Source organism: Symphalangus syndactylus, chromosome 19, assembly GCF_028878055.3.
Source record: "Symphalangus syndactylus isolate Jambi chromosome 19, NHGRI_mSymSyn1-v2.1_pri, whole genome shotgun sequence".
Classification (NCBI taxonomy): Eukaryota; Metazoa; Chordata; class Mammalia; order Primates; family Hylobatidae; genus Symphalangus; species Symphalangus syndactylus.
Genome location: NC_072434.2, coordinates 82,274,107 through 82,285,822, shown reverse-complemented (window position 1 = coordinate 82,285,822; position 11,716 = coordinate 82,274,107).

Here is an 11,716-nt window from a genome sequence, read left to right as displayed (position 1 = left end):
TGCCAGTAAGCCACCAAAAGAGAGGAAAGAGGCATGGAACAGATGCCCCCTCAAAGCCTCAGGAAGAATCAATACTACCAACACCGTGATTTCAGACCCCTAGCCTCTAGAACTGTGAAACAATAAAGGAACTGTGAAACCACAGATGAATGGTAGTTACAGGAAATAACAGGAATAAACTGGGCGTTCAACATGTTTCTAAATCAACAAAACTATATCAGTTTTCCAAAATTTATTGATAATTTTAACAAAAATATTACCATTGCCACAATGGAAATCTTTTGGAACTTGACAAAATGATTTAAAGTGTTATCTCAAAAGAGGAGCATTAGAAAAGTCAAGAGATTTTTGTCCTTGCGATAGTTTACTGAGAATGATGTTTTCCAACCGCATGTTCTCACTCATAGGTGGGAATTGAACAATGAGAACTCATGGACACAGGAAGGGGAACATCACACTCCGGGGACTGTTGTGGGGTTGGGGGAGCGGGGAGGGACAGCATTAGGAGATATACCTAATGCTAAATGACGAGTTAATGGGTGCAGGAAATCAACATGGCACATGGATACGTATGTAACAAACCTGCACATTGTGCACATGTACCCTAGAACCTAAAGTATAATAAAAAAAAAAAAAACTATGAGAAGAAAAAAAAAAAAAGTCAAGAGTTTTTTTGGTGAGAGGATGATGGATGGTGAATTTGATGTATTATATATTAAAACACATTGTGAAATTTTAGTTACTTAAAGGCATGGTCCTAATGTATCTGTTCAACATCTTTATTGCAAGTAATAACTCAGTTCAAACTAGCTTAAGCTATCATGAAAATGACTTTTTAAAAAACTGTTATTTTAGGTTCAGGGGTACATGTGAAGGTTTGTTATATAGTTAAACTCACGTCATAGTGGTTTGTTGTACAGATTATTTTGTCACCCAGGTATTAAACCCAGTACCCAATAGTTATCTTTTCTGCTGCTCTCTCCCTCCTCCCACCTTCCACCCTCAAGTAAACCCCAGGGTCTGCTGTTTCCTTCTTTGTGTTCATGAGTTCTCATCATTTAGCTCCCACTTACAAGTGAGAACATCAGTGTTTGGTTTTCTGTTCCTGCATTAATTTGCTAAGGATAATAGCCTCCAGCTCTATCCATGTTCCTGCAGAAGACATGATCTCATTCTTATGGCTGCATAGTATTCCATGGTGTATATATACCACATTTTCTTTATCCAGTCTACCATTGATGGGCATTTAGGTTGATTCCATGTCTTTTCTATTGTGAATAGTGCTGCAGTGAACATTCGCATGTGTGTGTCTTTATGGTAGAATGGTTTCTATTCCTCTGGGTATATAATTTATATTCCTCTGGGTATCTACCCAGTAATAGCATTGCTGGGTCAAATGGTAGTTCTACTTTCATCTCTTTGAGGAATCACCCTACTGCTTTCCACAATGGTTGAACTAATTTATACTCCCACCAACGGTGCATAAACATTCCTTTATCCCTGCACCCTTGCCAGCATCTATTTTATTTTTTTGACTTTTCAATAATGGTCATTCTGACTGGTGTGAGATGGTATCTCATTGTGGTTTTGATTTGCATTAAATCAGTGACGTTGAGCTTTTCTCATATTCTTGTTGGCTACACGTATGTCTTCTTTTGAAAAGTGTTTTCATGTCCCTTGCCCACTTTTTAATGGGGTTGTTTGTCTTTCTGTTGTAAATGCAAGCTTTTATAGATGCTGGATATTAGACCTTTTACAGATGCATAGTTCGCAAAATTTTTCTCCCATTCTGTAGGTTGTCTGTTCACTCTAATGATAATTTCCTTTGCTGTGCAGAAGCTCTTTAGTTTAATTAGATCCCATTTGTCAATTTTTGCTTTTGCTTTTAGTGTCTTTGTCATGAAATCTGTGTTCATTCATATGTCCAGAATGGCATTGCCTAAGTTGTCTTCCAGGGTTTCTCTAGTTTTAGGTTTTACATTTAAATCTTCAATCTACCTTGAGTTAATTTTTATATGTGGTGTGAGGAAGGGGTCTAGTTTCAATCTTCTGCATATGGCTAGCCAGTTATCCTAGCACCATTTATTGAATAGGCATTCATTTCGCTGTTGCTTGTTTTTGTCAGGTTTGTCGAAGATCAGATAGCTGTAAGTGTACGGCCTTATTTCTGGGTTCTTTACTCTGTTCCATTGGTGTACGTGTCTATTTTTGTACCAGTGTACCATGCTGTTGGTTACTGTAGCCCTATTTGTATAGTTAAAAGTTGGGTAGCATGATGCCACCAGCTTTTTTTTTTTTTTTTTCTTTTTTTGAGATGGAGTCTCACTCTGTCACTCAGGCTGGAATGCAATGGCGCGATCACGGCCCCGTGCAACCTCCACCTCCTGGGTTCAAGCAGTTCTTCTGCCTCAGCCTCCCTAGTAGCTGGAATTATAGGTGCCTGTCAACACGCCCAGTTATTTTTTTTTTTTTTGTATTTTTAGTAGAGATGGGCCTCCCAAAGTGCTGGGATTACAGGTGTGAGCCACCGCCCTGGCCTCTTTTTTTCTTTTTGCTTAGGATTACCTTGGCTATTTGAGCTCTTTTATTTTATTCCATACGAATTTTAAAATATTTTTTTCTAGTCTTGTGAAGAATGTCATTGGTAGTTTAATAGGACTAGCATTGAATCTATAAATTGCTTTGGGCAGTATGGTCATTTTAGCAATATTGATTCTTCCTATCCGTGAACATGGGATGTTTTACTATTTGTTTGTGTCATCTCTGATGTCTTTAAGCAGTGTTTTTGTTGTTGTTGTTGTTGTTGTTTGTTTGTTTGAGATGGAGTCTTGCTCAGTCACCTAGGCTGGAGTGCAGTGGCATGATCTCGGTTCACTGCAGCCTCTGCCTACCAGGTTGAAGCCATTCTCCTGGCTCAGCCTCCCGAATAGCTGGGACTACAGATGCACGCCACCATGCCTGGCTAATTTTTGTATTTTTAGTAGAGATGGGGTTTCACCATGTTGGCCAGGCTGGTGTTGAACTCCTGCCTTCAGGTGATCCACCCGCCTTGGCATCCCAAAGTGCTGGGATTACAGACATAAGCCACTGCACCTGGCCTAAGCAGTGTTCTGTAGATCTCCTGGTAGAGATCTTTTGCCCCCGTAGGTCTCCTTGTACAGATTTTTTGCCCCGCCCCTGGTTAGCTGTATTCCGAAGTATTTTATATTTGGGTGTGTATATGGTAATTGTGAACAGGATTGAATTCCTGATTTGGCTCTCCACTTGACTGTTGTTGGTGTATAGATATGTTAGTAATTTTTACACATTGATTTTGTATCCTGAGACTTTGCTAAAGTTGTTTATCAGATTAAGGAGCCTGTGGGCTGAGACTACGGGTTTTCTAGATATAGAATCAAGTCATTTGCAGACAGGGATAATTTGACTTCCTCTCTTCTATTTGGATGCCCTTTGTTTCTTTCTCTTTCATGATTGCCCTGGTTAGGACTTTCACTACTGTTTAATAGGAGTGGTGAGAGAGGGTGAGAGAGGGCATCCTTGTCTTGTGCTTGTTTTCAAGGGGAATGCTTCCAGCATTTGCCCATTCATTATGATTTTGGCTGCAAGTTTGTTATAGATGGCTCTTACTATTTTGAGGTATGCTCCTTCAATACCTAGTTTATTGAGAGTTTTTAACATGAAGGGGTGTTGATTTTATTGAAAGTCTTTTATGCATCTATTGAGATAGTAAGTGATTTTTGTCTTCAGTTTATGTGACCAATTGCATTTATTTGTGTATGTTGAACCAACCTTGCATCCCAGGGATAAAGCCTACTTGATTGTGGTAGATAAGCTTTTTGATGTGCTGCTGGATTCAGTTTGCCAGTATTTTGTTGAGAATTTTTACATCCATGTTCATCGAAGATATTGGCTGAAGTTTTCTTTGTTGTGTCTTGGCCAGGTTTTGGTATCACAATGATGCTGGTCTCATAGAATGAGTTAGAGATAAGTCCCTACTCTTCAATTCTTTGGAATAGTTTCAGCAGGAATTGTACCAGGTCTTCTTTGTACATCTGGAAGTACTCAGCTATGAATCTGTCTGATCCTGGGCTTTGGTGGGTAGGCTATTCATTCCTGGCTCAATTTCAGAGCTTGCTATTTGTCTGTTCAGGGATTCCATTTCTTTCTGGTTGAGTCTTGGAAGGGTGTTTGTGTCCAGAAATTTATCCATTTCATCTATATTTTCTAGTTTATTTGCATAGAGGTGTTCATAATATTCCGATGGTTGTTGTATTTCTGTGGGGTCAGTGGTAATATCCCCCTTGTTTCTGATTGTGTTTATTTGAATCTTCTCTTTTCTTCTTTATTAGTCTAGCTAGTGGTCGGTTTTTTTCAGACAACCGAGCTCCTGGATTTGTTGATCTCAGTGTGTGTGTGTGTGTGTGTGTGTGCACATGCACCTATGTCCTTCAATTCAGCTCTGATTTTGGTTATTTCTTGTCTGCTGTCTTTGGGATTTGTTTGCTCTTGGCTCTCTAGTTCTTTTAGTTGTGATGTTAGGTTGTTAACTTGATCTTTCTAACTTTTTGATGTGGACATTTAGTTCTTTAAATTTTCCTCTTAACACTGCCTTAGCTGTGTCCCAGAGATTCTGGGATGTTTTATCTTTGTTTGCATTAGTTTCAAAAAACTTCTTGATTTTTGCCTTAATTTCATTATTTACCCAAAAGTCATTCAAGAGCAGGTTATTCAATTTCCGTGTGATCATATGGTTTTGAGTGAGTTTCTTAGTCATGACTTCTAATTTGATTGTGCTGTGGCCTGAGAGATTGTTATTTTAATTATTTTGCATTTGCTGAGGAGTGTTTTGCTTCTGGTTGTGTGATTGATTTTTAGAGTATGTGCCATGTGGTGATGAGAAGAATGTATATTCTGTTGTTTTGGGGTGGAGAGTTCTGTAGATGTCTGTCTGGTCCATTTGATCTACTGCTGTGTTCCTGAATGTCTTTGTTAATTTTCTGTTTAGATGATCTAATATTGTCAGTGGGGTGTTAAAGGCTCCCACAACTATTGTGTGGGAGTCTAAGTCTCTTTGTAGGTCTCAAAGAATTTGCTTTATGAATCTGGGTGCTCCTGTGTTGGCTACATACGTATTTAGGATAGTTAGATCTTGTGGAATTGAACCCTTTACCATTATATAATGCCCTGGTCTTTTTTTTAAATCTTTGTTGCTTTAAAGTCCATTTTGTCTGAAACTAGAATTGAAATCCCTGCTTTTTTCTGTTTCCCATTTGCTTGGTAGATTTTTCTCCATCCCTTTATTTTATTTTATTTTATTTTTTAAATTTTATTTATTTATTTATTATTATTATACTTTAGGTTTTAGGGTACATGTGCACAATGTGCAGGTTTGTTACATATGTATACATGTGCCATGTTGTTTTGCTGCACCCATTAACTTGTCATTTAGCATTAGGTATATCTCCTAATGCTGTCCCTCCCCCCTCCCCCCACCCCACAACAGTCCCAAGAGTGTGATGTTCCCCTTCCTTTGTCCATGAGTTCTCATTGTTCAATTCCCACCTATGAGTGAGAACATGCGGTGTTTGGTTTTTTGTCCTTGTGATAGTTTACTGAGAATGATGGTTTCCAGCTTCATCCATGTCCCTACAAAGGACATGAACTCATCATTTTTATGGCTGCATAGTATTCCATGGTGTATATGTGCCACATTTTCTTAATCCAGTCTATCGTTGTTGGACATTTGGATTGGTTCCAAGTCTTTGCTATTGTGAATAGGGCCACAATAAACATACGTGTGCATGTGTCTTTATAGCAGCATGATTTATAGTCCTTTGGGTATGTACCCAGTAATGGGATGGCTGGGTCAAATGGTATTTCTAGTTCTAGATCCCTGAGGAATCGCCACACTGACTTCCACAATGGTTGAACTAGTTTACAGTCCCACCAACAGTGTAAAAGTGTTCCTATTTCTCCACATCCTCTCCAGCACCTGTTGTTTCCTGACTTTTTAATGATGGCCATTCTAACTGGTGTGAGATGGTATCTCACTGTGGTTTTGATTTGCATTTCTCTGATGGCCAGTGATGATGAGCATTTTTTCATGTGTTTTTTGGCTGCATAAATGTCTTCTTTTGAGAAGTGTCTGTTCATGTCCTTCACCCACTTTTTGATGGGGTTGTTTGTTTTTTTCTTGTAAATTTGTTTGAGTTCATAGTAGATTCTGGATATTAGCCCTTTGTCAGATGAGTAGGTTGCAAAAATTTTCTCCCATTGTGTAGGTTGCCTGTTCACTCTGATGGTAGTTTCTTTTGCTGTGCAGAAGCTCTTTAGTTTAATTAGATCCCATTTGTCAATTTTGGCTATTGTTGCCATTGCTTTTGGTGTTTAAGACATGAAGTCCTTGCCCACGCCTATGTCCTTAATGGTATTGCCTAGGTTTTCTTGCAGGATTTTAATGGTTTCAGGTCTAACATGTAAGTCTTTAATCCATCTTGAATTAATTTTTGTATAAGGTGTAAGGAAGAGATCCAGTTTCAGCTTTCTACATATGGCTAGCCAGTTTTCCCAGCACCATTTATTAAATAGGGAATCCTTTCCCCATTGCTTGTTTTTGTCAGGTTTGCCAAAGATCAGATAGTTGTAGATATGCGGCATCATTTCTGAGGGCTCTGTTCTGTTCCATTGATCTATGTCTCTGTTGTGGTACCAGTACCATGCTGTTCTGATTACTGTAGCCTTGTAGTATAGTTTGAAGTCAGGTAGCGTGATGCCTCCAGCTTTGTTCTTTTGGCTTATGATTGACTTGGCGATGCGGGCTCTTTTTTGGTTCCATAGGAACTTTAAAGTAGTTTTTTCCAATTATGTGAAGAAAGTCATTGGTAGCTAGATGGGTATGGCATTGAATCTATAAATTACCTTGGGCAGTATGGCCATTTTCATGATATTGATTCTTCCAACCCATGAGCATGGAATGTTCTTCCATTTGTTTGTATCGTCTTTTATTTCATTGAGCAGTGGTTTGTTCTCCTTGAAGAGGTCCTTCACATCCCTTGTAGGTTGGATTCCTAGGTATTTTATTCTCTTTGAAGCAATTGTGAATGGGAGTTCACTCATGATTTGGCTCTCTGTTTTTCTGTTATTGGTGTATAAGAATGCTTGTGATTTTTGTACATTGATTTTGTATCCTGAGACTTTGCTGAAGTTGCTTATCAGCTTAAGGAGATTTTGGGCTGAGACAATGGGGTTTTCTAGGTATATAATCATGTCATCTGGAAACAGGGACAATTTGACTTCCTCTTTTCCTAACTGAATACCCTTTATTTCCTTCTCCTGCCTAATTGCCCTGGCCAGAACTTCCAGCACTATGTTGAATGGGAGTGGTGAGAGAGGGCATCCCTGTCTTGTGCCAGTTTTCAAAGGGAATGCTTCCAGTTTTTGCCCATTCAGTATGATATTGGCTGTGGGTTTGTCATAGATAGCTCTTATTATTTTGAGATACGTCCCATCAATACCTAATTTATTGAGAGTTTTTAACATGAAGGGTTGTTGAATTTTGTCAAAGGCCTTTTCTGCATCTATTGAGATAATCATGTGGTTTTTGTCTTTGGTTCTGTTTATATGCTGGATTACATTTATTGATTTGCGTATGTTGAACCAGCCTTGCATCCCAGGGATGAAGCCCACTTGGTCATGGTATATAAACTTTTTAATGTGCTGCTGGATTTGGTTTGCCAGTATTTTATTGAGGATTTTTGCATCAATGTTCATCAAGGATATTGGTCTGAAATTCTCTTTTTTGTTTGTGTCTCTGCCAGGCTTTGGTATCAGGATGATGCTGGCCTCATAAAATGTGTTAGGGAGGATTCCCTCTTTTTCTATTGATTGGAATAGTTTCAGAAGGAATGGTACCAGTTCCTCCTTGTACCTCTGGTAGAATTCGGCTGCGAATCCATCAGGTCCTGGACTCTTTTTGGTTGGTAAGCTATTGATTATTGCCACAATTTCAGAGCCTGTAATTGGTCTATTCAGAGATTCAACTTCTTCCTGGTTTAGTCTTGAGAGGGTGTATGTGTCGAGGAATTTATCCATTTCTTGTAGATTTTCTAGTTTATTTGCATAGAGGTGTTTGTAGTATTCTCTGATGGTAGATTGTATTTCTGTGGGATCATTTTTTATTGCATCTATTTGATTCTTCTCTCTTTTCTTCTTTATTAGTCTTGCTAGTGGTCTATCCATTTTGTTGATCTTTTCAAAAAATCAGCTCCTGGATTCATTAATTTTTTGAAAGGTTTTTTGTGTCTCTATTTCCTTCAGTTCGGCTCTGATTTTAGTTATTTCTTGCCTTCTGCTAGCTTTTGAATGTGTTTGCTCTTGCTTTTCTAGTTCTTTTAATTGTGATGTTAGGGTGTCAATTTTGGATCTTTCCTGCTTTCTCTTGTAGGCATTTAGTGCTATAAATTTCCCTCTACACACTGCTTTGAATGTGTCCCAGAGATTCTGGTATGTTGTGTCTTTGTTCTCGTTGGTTTCAAAGAACATCTTTATTTCTGCCTTCATTTCATTATGTACCCAATAGTCATTCAGGAGCAGGTTGTTCAGTTTCCATGTAGTTGAGTGGTTTTGAGTGAGTTTCTTAATCCTGAGTTCTAGTTTGATTGCACTGTGGTCTGAGAGACAGTTTGTTATAATTTCTATTCTTTTACATTTGCTGAGGAGTGCTTTACTTCCAACTATGTGGTCAATTTTGGAATAGGTGTGGTGTGGTGCTGAAAAAAATGTATATTCTGTTGACTTGGGGTGGAGAGTTCTGTAGATGTCTATTAGGTCCACTTTGTGCAGAGCTGAGTTCAATTCCTGGGTATCCTTGTTAGCTTTCTGTCTGATTGATCTGTCTAATGTTGACAGTGGGGTGTTAAAATCTCCCATTATTATTGTGTGGGAGTTTAAGTCCCTTTGTAGGTCACTCAGGAGTTGCTTTATGAACCTGGGTGCTCCTGTGTTGGGTGCATATATATTTAGGATAGTTAGCTCTTCTTGTTGAATTGATCCCTTTACCATTATGTAATGGCCTTCTTTGTCTCTTTTGATCTTTGTTGGTTTAAAGTCTATTTTATCAGAGACTAGGATTGCAACCCCTGCCTTTTTTTGTTTTCCATTTGCTTGATAGATCTTCCTCCATCTCTTTATTTTGAGTCTATTTGTGTCTCTGCACATGAGATGGGTTTCCTGAATACAGCACACTGATGGGTCTTGACTCCTTATCCAATTTGCCAGTCTGTGTCTTTTAATTGGAGCATTTAGCTCATTTACATTTAAAGTTAATATTGTTATATGTGAATTTGATCCTGTCATTATGATGTTAGCTGGTTATTTTGCTCGTTAGTTGATGCAGTTTCTTCCTAGCCTCGATGGTCTTTACAATTTGGCATGTTTTTGCAGGGGCTGGTACTGGTTGTTCCTTTCCATGTTTAGTGCTTCCTTCAGGAGCTCTTTTAGGGCAGGCCTGGTGGTGACAAAATCACTCAGCATTTGCTTGTCTGTAAAGTATTTTATTTCTCCTTCACTTGTGAAGCTTAGTTTGGCTGGATATGAAATTCTGGGTTGAAAATTCTTTAAGAATGTTGAATATCGGCCCCCACTGTCTTCTGGCTTATAGAGTTTCTGCCGAGAGATCAGCTGTTAGTCTGATGGGCTTCCCTTTGTGGGTAACCCGACCTTTCTCTCTGGCTGCCCTTAACATTTTTTCCTTCATTTCAACTTTGGTGAATCTGACAATTATGTGCCTTGGAGTTGCTCTTCTCGAGGAGTATCTTTGTCGCGTTCTCTGTATTTCCTGAATCTGAATGTTGGCCTGCCTCGCTCGATTGGGGAAGTTCTGCTGGATAATACCTTGCAGAGTGTTTTCCAACTTGGTTCCATTCTCTCCATCATTTTCAGGTACACCAATCAGACGTAGGTTTGGTCTTTTCACATAGTCCCAAATTTCTTAGAGGCTTTGTTCGTTTCTTTTTATTTTTTTTTCTCTAAACTTCCCTTCTCGCTTCATTTCGTTCATTTCATCTTCCATCACTGATACCCTTTCTTCCAGTTGATCACATCTGCTACCGAGGCTTCTGCAATCTTCACGTAGTTCTTGATACTTGGCTTTCAGCTCCACCAGCTCCTTTAAGCCCTTCTCTCCATTGGTTATTCTAGTTATCCATTCGTCTAATTTTTTTTCAAAGTTTTTAACTTCTTTGCTATTGTTTTGAATTTCCTCCTGTAGCTCGGAATAGTTTGATCGTCTGAAGCCTTCTTCTCTCAACTCGTCAAAGTCATCCTCCGTCCAGCTTTGTTCTGTTGTTGGTGAGGAACTGCGTTCCTTTGGAGGAGGAGAGGTGCTCTGCTTTTTAGAGTTTACAGTTTTTCTGCTCTGTTTTTTCCCCATCTTCGTGGTTTTATCTACTTTTGGTCTTTGATGATGGTGATGTACAGATGGGTTTTTGGTGTGGATGTCCTTTCTGTTTGTTAGTTTTCCTTCTAACAGACAAGACCCTCAGCTGCAGGTCTGTTGGAGTTTGCTAGAGGTCCACTCCAGACCCTGTTTGGCTGGGTGTCAGCAGCAGTGGCTGCAGAACAGCAGATTTTTGTGAGACCACAAATTCAGCTGTCTGATAGTTCCTCTGGAAGTTTTGTCTCAGAGGAGTACCCGGCCAAGTGAGGTGTCAGTCTGTCCCTACTGGGGGGTGCCTCCCAGTTAGGCTGCTCGGGGGTGAGGGACCCACTTTAGGAGGCAGTCTGTCCATTCTCAGATCTCCAGCTGTGTGCTGGGAGAACCACTACTCTCTTCAAAGCTGTCAGTCTGACAGGGACATTTAAGTCTGCAGAGGTTCCTGCTAAATTTTTGTTTGTCTGTGCCCTGCCCCCAGAGGTGGAGCCTACAGAGGCAGGCAGGCGTCCTTGAGCTGAGGTGGGCTCCACCCAGTTCGAGCTTCCTGGCTGCTTTGTTTACCTAAGCAAGCCTGGGCAATGGCGGGCTCCCCTCCCCCAGCCTCGCTGCCGCCTTGCAGTTTGATCTCAGACTGCTGTGCTAGCAATCAGCAAGACTCTGTGGGCATAGGACCCTCCGAGCCAGGTGTGGGACACAATCTCCTGGTGTGCCGTTTTCCAGGCCCGTTGGAAAAGCGCAGTATTAGGGTGGGACTGACCCCATTTCCAGCTGCCGTCTGTTATTCCTTTCTTTGACTAGGAAAGGGAACTCCCTGACCCCTTGGGCTTCCCGAGTGAGGCAATGCCTGGCCCTGCTTCGGCTCATGCACAGTGCGCTGCACTGACTGTCCTGCACCCACTGTTTGGCACTCCCTAGTGAGATGAACCTGGTACCTCAAACGGAAATGCAGAAATCACCCGTCTTCTGTGTCGCTCAGGCTGGGAGCTGTAGACCGGAGCTGTTCCTATTTGGCCATCTTGGCTCCACCCCCCGCCCATCCCTTTATTTTAAGCCTATGTGTCATTGCATATGAGATGGGTCTCTTGAAGACAACATGCCAATGGGTCTTGGTTCTTTATTCAGCTTGCCACTATGTGTCTTTTATTTGGGGCGTTCAGCCCATTTACATTCAAGGTATTGGTAAGTGTGGATTTGATCATGCCTTCTTGATGTTAGCTGGTTATTTTGCAGACTTGTTTAAGTGGTGCTTCATAGTGCCACTGGTCTGTATACTTCAGTGTGTTT